Raw genomic sequence first — 12,204 nt, 5'->3', positions numbered from 1 at the left:
CATGGCCATGGTAGTTCCGGTTTTACAAACCGTTTTTACTTCTCTGGGTGGTGGATGGGATCTGGGCCACTCAACCAGTAAGAGTTGGACTCTGAACTGGATGCTTTTGAGTGATTTTCCAGTGTCCTTTCTACTTTATTGACAAAGGGAGGAGTTTATGTAGCGATCACATCTTTAATTAAAGCATAGCTATAAAGATTGCAAGTAGCAATGCATATTTTTCTTATTATTGATCAGTTTTTTTGTTTGTTTTTTTCTTGGCCACGCCATGTGGCTTGCAGGATCTTAGTTCCCTGACCAGGGATTGAACCCAAGTCCTCGGCAGTGAAAGAGCCGAGTCCTAACCACTGGACCACTAGGGAATTCCCAGCAGTGCATATTTTAACACAAAAGCAAGGTCCATAGACAAAAGCAGAAAGATAAAACCATAAAAATGTAAACCCATTGTGTAGGAGTCAGAGTATTATTTAAAAACCAACAGATATCACCAGTTGATGTGACATTGAAAAACATCTTGTGATTTTAAATTGGAAGGTGGGTTCAGGCTGACCACCCAACTAATCCTACTGTGCAATTTTCCAGAGGAAGTGAGAATTATTTGTGTATTGAGAGAAATACATAGCTGTCTGGGTTTTTCTTTTTTCCATATAAGCACTTGATAATGAAAAAAATGTACCCAGTAGAAGAGGAACCAAACCTTTGAGTTTGATTAGAGTTTGGTCTTTAAAGTATCCAAAACCATTTAGAATGTGTGATGACTCTTTTCTTCCCATTACTTTGAAAGTTCTGATTGTTGTGCTTTGAGAAGGTTCTTGATGCCTCCACATTCTGATTCGCTGGACAGCCCTGGTCACAGAGGTCAGAGCTGGAAAGGGCTGTGAGGGTCAATCCATGTCCCCCATTTGACAGACGAGAAGATCAAGGCCAGATACTCAGAGTCCAAAGACCTGCCTAAGCTAATATAGGGTCACGACAGATGCAGTGAAAACAGGCACCAAGCTTCCACACTCAGCAGCTTTTTCCCAGCCTTGATCTGTTTAAGAAGCAAATACTTGTTTAATTTTAACTAATTGAATTAATTTACCAAAAAATAAGGAGGAAATTGTAGATTACTTTTAAAAATGACTATTAATATGCTTTCATTTTAAAAAGCTTACAAAGTGATTGGACATGTACATTTTAGTGCTTTGTTTTGTTTTGGTTTTTTTGCCTGTGCCACATGGCATGTGGGATCTTAGTTCCCTGACCAGGGTTCGAACCTGCGTCCTCTGCATTGGAAGTGCAGAGTCTTCACCACTGGACCGCCAGGGAGATCCCAGTTCTTACTTTCTAAAGGATGTATTATTAGATCGCACTATCATACTCTAGGAAATCCTGAGTTGAAATGGTAAATCATCTCCACTAACAATTTATCTCGGAGCTGTGTGCTGGTCAGCTGATCTCACACCCTGCTGACTGGGACTCACTACAGGAATTTAAGGCCTTCTGTCAAGCTTCGATCATTTCCACAAAATCCCTGGTTATGTAATTTGGAGATTTTTTTTCTCCCCTAATAGAAAAGAAAAATTGAATTAGTTTAGATTGTGAAACCCTGCTGAAGGGAAGATAGTTCCCCAGGTTAAAGTCATATCTTTGCAAAAAGCCTTAGAATGCTAAAACTAAAAACAAATTCAACTATTATTTTAAATTTGTAACTTGCAGTTGAGATTCTCCTCAAGGCCTTCTTTACTCCCTGATAGAAGTAAGGCCCTTAGGAGTCTTTTAACATCTTTAGGACATAAGTCTCCTTATTCCAAAAGTTTACTCAACAGTCTGACCAAAGTAGGTGTAGCACTTAGGCATTCATTCAACCAGTAATTCTGAGGCTCTGCTCTGTGTGAGGTACTCAGATAGGAATAAACAGGACACAGCTCTCTCCTACCTGGGATTCAGGGAGAAGAACATTCACCTTGAACTTGGGGAGCTCTGTGTATCAGCATCTCTGAGATGCTCCTTCCCCCACTTTTCTCACCTTGAACCAACCCAGATTCTCCAACTCTCCTGACCGCCCCCCCAAATCTGCCCAATTCCCCAAACAAGACAGCCTGATTTTCTAAAACAAACTATTCTGTCTTATACGACTCAGGATTTAACTGATTTGACCAACACTTGCCTTTTGTGTGTCCACAGACTAGGGACACTGCTTAGTAAAGACTGGGTTTTCTAGTAGTTCGATGTTAGATACTCTGCCTCGTTGTCCCCATAGATATATGTACTTGTCTGACTTTGTGCCATGTTCTTTGACCTCAGAAAATCTAGTTACCTCACCATCTCCCATCTAAGCCTTCTTCTATTTATAATTTGTCGCCAAAGCGGGTCCTGCCCTCTAGGACCGAGGCCACGTGGAAGGATGCCCCACTTCATGCAAATGTACAGGTGAGACAAGGGGAGATTCCCTCCCCCTCCCCTTTAGGTCTTGAACCTCAGATGTCTCTAGGATTCTGTTTTCATCCTGCTTTTGGAAGTTTCCTCTGTCTCCAGGCAGCAAGGAGGGGGTCCTGGGGTCAGAGAAGTCTCCGTGAGCACACAGAAGGCTCTTTGTAGCTCCGAACTCGGAACAGCAGAGCCCTGAAAGCTTTAGTAATAATAGAAGGTGACAACCCCCAGATGCTCTTGTGGGCCAGCCAGACCCCAAGTCTGCTACTTTCCCTTAACCTCAAGGCCCCCTCCCCACCTAGGGCCCACAGCCCACACCAGTGCTGCTGCAGTGCACACAGCCCTGCGTCATATCACCATTAATTCTTTTTTTTTTCTTTTTTCACCCTTAATTCTTCAGTAGGAATTTAAATTCTCAAATTGAAACTGTTTATGTATCGTGTTCAGAAATGAGCACATTTCATCAAAACTAAGTCTCCATCTGTTTATTTTTTTAAAAAACTGATGTTTCTTTTCTGTCAACCTTATTTCCATTTTCTGTTGCCGTTGATATTTTTTCTTTTTTTTAAACAACTATTTATTTATTTATTTTTTAGCCGTGTTGGGTCTTCGTTGTGGCGCGCGGGCTTCTCATTGCGGTGGCTTCTCTTGATGCGGAGCACGGGCTCTTGAAACGCGGGTTCAGTAGTTGTGGCTCACGGGCTCTAGAGCGCAGGCTCAGTAGTAGTTGTGGCACACGGGCTTAGTTGCTTCGTGGCATGTGGGATCTTCCCGGACCAGGGCTCGAACCCGTGTCCCCTGCATTGGCAGGCGGATTCTTAACCACTGCGCCACCAGGGAAGCCCCTGTTGTCATTGATTTTTAAGACGCACCATTTAAAATGTATATCTAGGAAAGAAAAATGCTGTTAAGTAAAAAGAGACATGTCATCAGTTGTAAGATACAGTCTGATTTCAGCTGTGTTAAAATACAAAAACAAAACATTGTGCTTCCCCTGCTCCCCCCTCCCCACCAATGTGCTTCTTAGAATCAATAAAATCTGGGTCAGGACTTGATTAGATTTCACTTTTGTTCTGACAGAGCTACTTAGGTTGTTAAAATAGCCAGGTAAGCAGGACACTTTCCTTTCAGCCCATCACCGACTCTCTTGGCTTCCTTATAAACCATGCTAGGTAAGCACTTTGAACTTGAAAAACATTTGACTGTTCTCTCAAATGGTCGGGATTGTTTAACCACAAAAAGCTTGGGCTTTTATATCTAAAAGTGCTGTGGGTTTCTTTTTTCTTTTAATTTCACTTTTCAAAACTAAAAAATAGCTCGTAAGGTCACAATTGTCAAAACCATTTGTAGGTATCGATACAGCTTCACTGGGACTTCCCTGGTGGTCCAGTGAGTAAGACACCACACTCCCAATGCAGGGGGCCTGGGTTCGATCCCCGATCGGGGAACTAGATCCCACATGCATGCCGCAACTGAAAGCCCACATGCTGCAACTGAGAGCCCACATGCCCCAACGAAGATCCAGTGTGCCGCTACTAAGACCCAGCACAGCCAGAATAAATAAATAAATATTTTTTAAGAAAAGATTTAAAGAAATACAGCTTCACTGTGACAGTTTCTTAAGCTATAAAGCTGGCATTAAGGCCACCTTTTCTCAGAGGAGTCCAGTAGCGTCATCCAGGGAGAAGGGTAACATTGAGAAGTGACCAGTGAAGGAAAAAAGGCAGGACGTTAAGAGAGATCTATCTTGGTGCTCTTATGTCCCAGCTTTCCCTTGTCCAGAAATCCTTCTGACAATTTCTGACTGTGTTCTTGAATATATGATGTCTCAGAAGGGAGCCTGCTTATTTCTGAAGAGCTAAACTTATTAGAAATGTCAGGGCAATTGTGTTTCTTTTGTTTTTCTCTTTTAAAGGAATTTTACATAATCCATTTATTTTCTTTTGAAATGAGAATAAATACAGGTTACCACAGAAACTTGATGTTCAAGCTAAAATTTATTTTTTGTGTGTGACATTTATCCATTCATACTGGTTCTGCTTCTCTAGATTTACCCAGCCATGAAAGTCTTTCTAACCCATTATAATGTCTTCTAGCTCCTCTGAGGTTTATAGGAAGTATCCAGTTCCTGTCAGACATGAAGTTAATTTATGGGTTTATTTCAAGTTCAGTTGCAAGTTCAGCTCTACAGTTTACTGCGTGATCTTGGGTAGCTTACTAATTTTTCTCGTCTTTAAAATGGGGATAATAAACTAATTTACTTCTCACAGCACTTTATCTCAGAGTTTTGTGAGAAATTAGTTGGTGCGTGTAACTCCCGTTGTACAGTGCCTGGTAATTAGTAAGTGCTCAATAAGTGTTAGTATTCTCAGTCACTCTTCTGGTCAGCTCCTTCTTCTATCCCCTACCTCCCAAACTGGAGTAAAGCGGAAACATCTTACTACTTTGAATTCCTTCATTTCTGTGAATGGTACCACAAGTGTTCCAGTCTCAGAATCCTGAAATACTGATGTCATTTCCTTTTTTTTTTTTCTTCAGTCTTTCCCTTGATTTCAGTGTCTAATTAGTTATTAAGTCTTCTACCCACCCCTTCCTCTAATTCTCACGACCACTCATTTTGACAATTATAAAAATCTACCACCTGGTTTCCTTGCCTCAGCTTTGTAGGACAGTGTGGTTGTAACCGCAGGGACTTTCGTGGTAGCCTCACTTGAGTTCAAAATCTGATTCCACCACTATTGGAGTGAATGGGCATTTTGAGACTTAGGTCCAGTATCCGTGAAATGGGAATCTGTCTCTTCCAGAGTGATGGTTGGGTAATTCGATAATATTATAAGTCTGAGGAGGTCTGGGTACACCTGAGGCATTCATTAAATGCCAGTTACCCTCCCCCACCCCCACCCCCCAGTTCATTCCGTGTTCAGTGACTACATGAATTCCTGAATCAGTGCTTTAGTCACATAGTACCTTGCTTAAGAACCCTCTGTGACTTCCCAGTTCCTACTAAGGCATGTCTAAAGTCTTCAGCACACATGGAACATGGAACAGAGGTTCTCGGGCCAGGCTGGGTGTGCTTGAATCCTGGCTCCAGGACTTACTAACAACCTTGGGCAAATTTCGCGACCTCTGCCTCCGAGTTGCTTCATTTGTAGAATGGGAGTGATGATAACGTTACCTACCTCATAGGGTTATCATAAAGATTGCGTTAGTTACCCACGTACAGGACTTGGAAAGGTCCCTGACGCCAGTTGTCCCAGGCCTTCCCTGGTGTCCCGCCAGCTTTCTTTCCTGGTACTTCTCTCATGACTCTTCTTTTGCACTCCTGGACTCCTTACAAGCCAGACAATTTGTTTTCCCAAAGCTGTCCCTCACTTCCGTCTCCCCTTCTCTTGAAGGTCTGTGTGGCAGCTCTCTTCACAAATTATTTCCTCTGTTGGTTTACCTTGGAGATGGCGAGTTGAGAGTTCGCCCCAAGAACCTGGACTGTTTACATGATTCATATCAGATTAAATTCTCTCATCCCCCTCCTTCCAGGTTTCTTTAGGGAGGAAGATGAGAAGAATATGTCTTACCATACATGACTCTCATGAAACTATTAGAAGTGCTTGTTAGTCTGTCTTTATGCCTCATTGGACTGTAAGTCCCAAGAGGAAGAGAAAAGTACCTGTCGTGTCCATCTCCATCTCCCAACTCATAGCAAAGTGTCTGGCACATAATAGGAACTCAATAAATATTTATCGAATAGATGGATGGCGAGCAAGATTGGAAACTATAATGCCCCTTTTGACGTTTCCAAATTGCAAATATCAGATGCACTTTCTTCTCTGCCTGTGGAGGAAACCACTCCTAGCAAGAACGCAACTCAATGCTGTAGAATACTCTCGGGCTACTGAGGTTATCTGGGGGGTTTTGCTATTGACAAAGTCATGGGAAGTTAGTTATTAGCATATATGAGTGATCTCTTAATATCAACTTTCACAAGTGCTTGAACTGAATCCAGATTTATTTTCCTAGTATAGTTTCAATTTTTTTTTTTTTTTTCAGTACGCGGGCCTCTCAATGTTGTGGCCTCTCCCCCCTGCGGAGCACAGGCTCCGGGCGCACAGGCTCAGCGGCTATGGCTCACGGGCCCAGCCGCTCCGCGGCACGTGGGATCCTCCCGGACCGGGGCACGAACCCGTGTCCCCTGCATCGGCAGGCGGACGCCCAACCGCTGCGCCACCAGGGAAGCCCATAGTTTCAATTTTTAATGTGCATTATTTGCTTTGTATGATACCTTACTTACATAGCACAGTGCTTTCATAGAAATAATGAACCCAGAAAAACTCATAAATCCTTTGTGAAATGTGCAATGGAAGGCAATAGAACCGGTATCCGATCTACACATGATGAAATGAACTTCGTCATTGAAAGACCAGTTTATTTGGTAGAAAGTGATCAGAAATAAAGTAGGACGGACAAGTGTGAAAAAGCATATGTAATCATTTGGTCTTAACATCAGAATTCTTTGTGGAGTTTATTCACTTCCATTCCATTTCTTTCTTTCTTTCTCTAATACTGCTGGAAAGAGAGAGTACTACCCACATTTTTTTTTTTTTTTTGGCAGACTCAGGTATAAGTTAATTAACATTTTGGCCTCCAGTCTGGAGAGCAGACCCTGTTCTCTTTGTAATGGGTGCTGTCAAGGAAGTTTTTCACAGGCAGAGGGAAAAAATGGTACCCACTCCACTGTCAGGGATTTTTATGAGGGTCAAGTAGCCTTGGAAAGCATTCAGGCCGCAATGACTTGGCTGCTGCAAAGAATGCCACAGCCCTGTGACAGGTTAGATTTGCCATAAACCTGCATTCACTAAATTCTTCAGATAGTGAGAGATTGTTGCACTCTAGCCCAAGAATTTCTTGTATACTTTTGTTTTTCCTTTTTTTGCAAGTGCAGGTTAGATAGGTTGCTGCCCTCTCTTTACTCACTTTCCCTCTTGTGTTCTTGCCGCTTCTCAGAATCACCATGAGCCAAATCACCCTAGGACTTGTTGGCCCTCCATGCATCAACATAAAACATATTCTTTAGGGTCCACACAGTGTTCCAAGAATGTCTCAGTAACTGATGAGACATGGCTTATTTGTCCTGGGGAAGCCTGATTTCATGCTCAAGTTCCACCCTGTGTGAGTTTTTATGCTAAGCTTCAGACAAATGTAATCTTGACCTAAGGTGTGCTAGTTTTATTACTTTTATTAACAGCAGCAGTAGCATTGGAGCATTATTTCCACAGGCAAAGGATTCAAGGAGGCTGAGGCGATATATGAAGTCATTCAATCTTCCTAACAGCCAATGAAGTTTCATTATCATCTGCCTTTGACAGATGAGGAAACTGAGGCATGAAGAGGTTAAGTAACTGGCCAGATATTCTTCTTGGCAGGTCAGGACTAGATTTTTTCCTAAGGTTCCTTTCAACCCTGAGAGATGTAAATTCTTCTCTGGGTGGAAATGGCACATCAGGTCAAAAATGTAGCAGAAGTGAGGGAGGGAGAGAGAGGTGCAGGGGTGTGTACTAGTTAAAGCTTTGGGGGGATACGTGTAACATCCTGGGCTTCCTTACAACATCCAAGGAAGTAAGGGGAGGAGCTGTATAGCTTCAGGGAGTTGTGAGGGAGACTTTGGATCTTCCTTCAGATCAGAGGTTACAAACTGCTGACCCCCTAGCCTCCATGGGACCTGAAGATGTGTTTATTTGGCCCATACATTAAAAAAAAAAAAAAATTACACCAGAGTTTAAAAATCAGATTTCACATGAAAATCTGAATTTCCTGCTTCACTAGATACATCGGATCTGGCAACCTTGAGTCCTCATTTCCTGGGGTGACATTTGGCTGGAGTGGCATAGGGGCTGCCCTCTTCTTCAGACGCTCCAGTCAGCTCAGCTTCCCCACTGCCTGCATCAGCCCTTTATTATCTGCCTGGACCCTGTAGGCATTTGCCTTGCAGTCACCCCTCTGGTGCAGGGTTTCTCGTCCTTGATACTGCTGATATTTTGGACCAGATAATTCTTTGTTGTGAGGGGCTGTCCTGCATGTTGGGGAATGTTTAGCAGCATCCCCGGGCTCCATCCACTACATGGCAATAGTATCCCTTCCTCAGTGTGACAAGCAAAAACGAATCCAGAGGTTGCCCAGTGCCCGCTGGGGAGTGAAATGGCCTCATGAGAGCTACTGGGTTTGTGTAATGAGCCTGAGCCAATGGCAGCTCCACCCCTAAGCGTCTCTGTTATCAATTTCTGGGCATGAGAATCTGATTGGTCTCACTTGGCTCAGGGGTCTCTTCCTGTGGTCAGGTGGCAAGGTGGCATTGACCATCATGACTGCCACCTCCTGCAGAAAAGGGAGCAGGACAGGCAACCCAATAGGTGTCCATTGTAAGAAGAGGGTTGCAAAAGATGCTACGTGAAAACAAGAGAGTCCAGGCATATATACACTATCAAACGTAAGGTAGATAGCTAGTGAGAAGCAGCCGCATAGCACAGGGATATCAGCTCGGTGCTTTGTGACCACCTGGAGGGGTGGGATAGGGAGGGTGGGAGGGAGGGAGACAGACGCAAGAGGGAGGAAATATGGGAACATATGTATATGTGTAACTGATTCACTTTGTTATAGAGCAGAGACTGACACACCATTGTAAAGCAATTGTACCCCAATAAAGATTTTTTAAAAAAAAGTAAAAAAAAAAAAAAGAGTCCAGGAGTAACTCTCAATAGCATAACAATCTTAACTTTCCAAAGGATGTTCTTTGTACCTATTCCCTCATTTTATTCTCTCCTCCAGCGTTCTATGAAAGAGCCAAGGCACATAGTTTGCCCTTCTAATTCAGCAAATGAGGAAACAGAGAGAAGTAAATGTAGTTGCCTCAGTGCACAAAGCCACTAGATAGAACCCAGGCTTTCTGGAGCCCGCTGCCCCTCCGGTTACCCCTGAAATAGCAGCCCTCTGTAACACAGCACCCTGTCTACTCCGGGGAGATTAAGGGAGAAGAGCAAAGCCAGCGGTCAGCAGACAGCTCAACCCTGAAAACATGAACGACTCAGTCACTCATGTCTGCAGAGCAGGTTTTGTTGGCAGGAGGCCACCCTGTCTAAGTCCTGTTCCAGTCCGTCTGGGTGTAACCCAGCCATTATGGTCTCTCCGGTTTCAAATGCACAGGAACAATTAAGTCATTCTCATAATTTCATGTGGTACAGAAAGTTCCAAGCCAAAAATACCATCCTTGCTTCCTACTTTTAGACTTCCAGGGAACTTCCCCCTCCTTCCCTCCCTACAATTCACTTTGATTCCTTCTATTTTTCTCTTCTTGAGTGCATTGCCCAGACACGGAGTCCTAGTTTACTTAACGAGGAGCTGTAGACCCAACACAAATCAAAACAAACCCAATCTCCATTTGGCAGGAGTGGTGAAAATAGGGAATTGACAGCGGCCCTCAAGTACAGAAGGTTAAAACACAAAAGAGTGTGCAGATCTCACCTCCAGTGTACGGAAATAAGAGAACTGATCACCAGATGATCACAGAAGGATGGTGGGATGACAAGGGAAGCAGTTGTATCTAGTATATTCCTATTATTATTTCTGGGTTCTAAGTAACCACGGTCAAATCACTTTCTTTATCTTCAGTATATAGAATTTCCTGTCCCATAGGACTGTCACGTCAGTCCTGTGTTGCTTCCTTAAATAATTAATTTTTTTAGATCTTTCTCAGATGTTATATTAACAGTAACTTCCCGACGGACAACTGATTTGGTCTGTGTGTACACACACACTCACGTGTGCACACACTGTCTCTGCCTTGGTGCTGGGTACGTGTTGCTGGACCACCATTGAGCTTATATCAAGAATGAAATGAATTCCAGTTAGAGATGATTTGAAAGTTTCTTCTGTAGGAACAGATATTATAAGCTTATTTGTAACATGTCTTCTCCTTAGAGCAGTGGTTCTCAAAAACTCTAGCCTGCATCAGCATCACTTGGAGAATTCATAAAAACACCAATTGCCGGTCCCACTCTCACCCCCAGAGCATCTCATTCAGTAGGTCTGGGGTGGCGCCAGGACTTTGATTTCTAATAAGTTTCCAGGTGTTGCCGATGTTGCTGTCTGGAGGCTCTTTCTGTGAACTAAACTAATCAAGAATGGTGCTTTGACTTTCTTTGGTCGTCCCGAATCCGGGTTCATCCGACACCAGCTGTCTCTACCGTGCCACCTAAGTTTGACCCCAATGAGATCAAAGTCGTGTAGCTGAGGTGCACTGGTGGGGAAGTTGGTGCCACGTCTACCCTGGCCCCCAAGATCGGCCCCCTGGGTCTGTCTCCAAACAACATTGGTGATGACATCGCCAAGGCAACTGGTGATTGGAAGGGTATGAGGATTACAGTGAAACTGACAATTCAGAACAGACAGGCCCAGATTGAGGTGGTATCTTCTGCCTCTGCCCTGATCATCAAAGCCCTCAAGGAACCGTCAGGAGACAAAAAGAAGCAGAAAAACATTAAACACAGTGGAAACATCACTTTTGATGAGATTATCAACATTGCCTGACAGATGCGGCATCGATCTTTAGCTAGAGAACTCTCACCATTAAAGAGATCCTGGGGACCACCCAGTCTGTGGGCTGCAGTGTCCATGGCCGCCACCCTCACGACATCATAGATGACATCAACAGTGGTGCAGTGGAATGCCCAGCTAGTTAAGAACTGCAAAGAAAAATAATAAAGGGTTACTTGACAGCCAATGGGAGGAAAAATGGTGCTTTGGGGAATTCCTTGGTGGTCCAGTGGTTAGAACTTGGCCCTTTCACTGCCGAGGGCCTGGGTTCGATCCCTGGTTAGGGAACTAAGATCCCGCAAGCATCGCAGTACAGCCAAAAAAATACATAAATAAAAAAATTAAAAGCATCACAGTAGCATCCTACAGATCAATTAATAATTCCAAAGGTAAAATGTATCTTAAAAAAAAAAAAGAATGGTGCTTTGAGCACTAGCTGTCCCTAGCAGTAGTGATGACTTGCTTCTTCTGCTTCCGTACCTTATTTGTGTTGTCCCTGGAAAGCCCCCCTCCTCCGATTGGCCAACCAAGTCCTGTGCATCTGCCAGGCCCAGCCTAAGTTCCCATTCCTTCACCTACTCATTCCTGACTACTCGCTTCACACTTGTCACTTCCCTTCTCTGAACTCTTCCAGTTTCTGGAATAAGCCATAGAATCGACTCTGCTGCCTGCATCACGAGCATGTTGCACGGTAGTCCTTTCCCCATCGAGACCGAACACATTTGATGAGTGAATGCGACTATGCCTCATATACTCTTCAGTGTGTCCTTGCACTTGCACAGGGCTAAGCACATTGTAGATGACTCAGTAACTTACTGATTGGTGAACGCTCAACGTGAATTCAGAGGAAATAGAATGCTGCATATACGGCCAACTGATACTGCCTGATAAACCCACCAAATTTTGCTTCTGATATGGTAACCCCTGTGATTTCTGTCCTCAAAGCCACAGATCCTTCTGCCTGATTCAGCACTGCGTGAACTTCGGTCTTCAGAGAAAGGATGTTATGGGCTGGTTCCGGCTGGTGGACACCCAGGACGGTTGTCATCACTGTGCCTGTTGTCAAGTGTGCATGAGAATCAGTCCCTGGACTCCAGGGCAGTGTGATGGCTGGAGGTCAGCGTGCTAGGAGGATTGTCGAGAGGAGGGGATGTTGGTGATGTGCTGGAGAAATGGGTTGGGACCAGATTCTGAAGCCTTTACATGGCT

At 43.9% G+C, this 12,204-nt stretch overlaps 1 protein-coding gene and 1 pseudogene across 1 annotated transcript in view; both read left to right on the top strand.

The window, feature by feature from the left end:
• MYO1E (myosin IE) overlaps positions 1-12,204 on the top strand; it is a 205,307-nt gene that overhangs the window by 41,682 nt on the left and 151,421 nt on the right. The window lies entirely within an intron of this gene.
• Positions 6,767-11,182, top strand: LOC137207006 (large ribosomal subunit protein uL11-like; annotated as a pseudogene).

This window comes from Pseudorca crassidens, chromosome 1, assembly GCF_039906515.1.
Source record: "Pseudorca crassidens isolate mPseCra1 chromosome 1, mPseCra1.hap1, whole genome shotgun sequence".
NCBI lineage: Eukaryota > Metazoa > Chordata > Mammalia > Artiodactyla > Delphinidae > Pseudorca > Pseudorca crassidens.
Note: the sequence above shows the minus strand (reverse complement) of the source record. Positions and strands in the feature narration are given on the sequence as shown.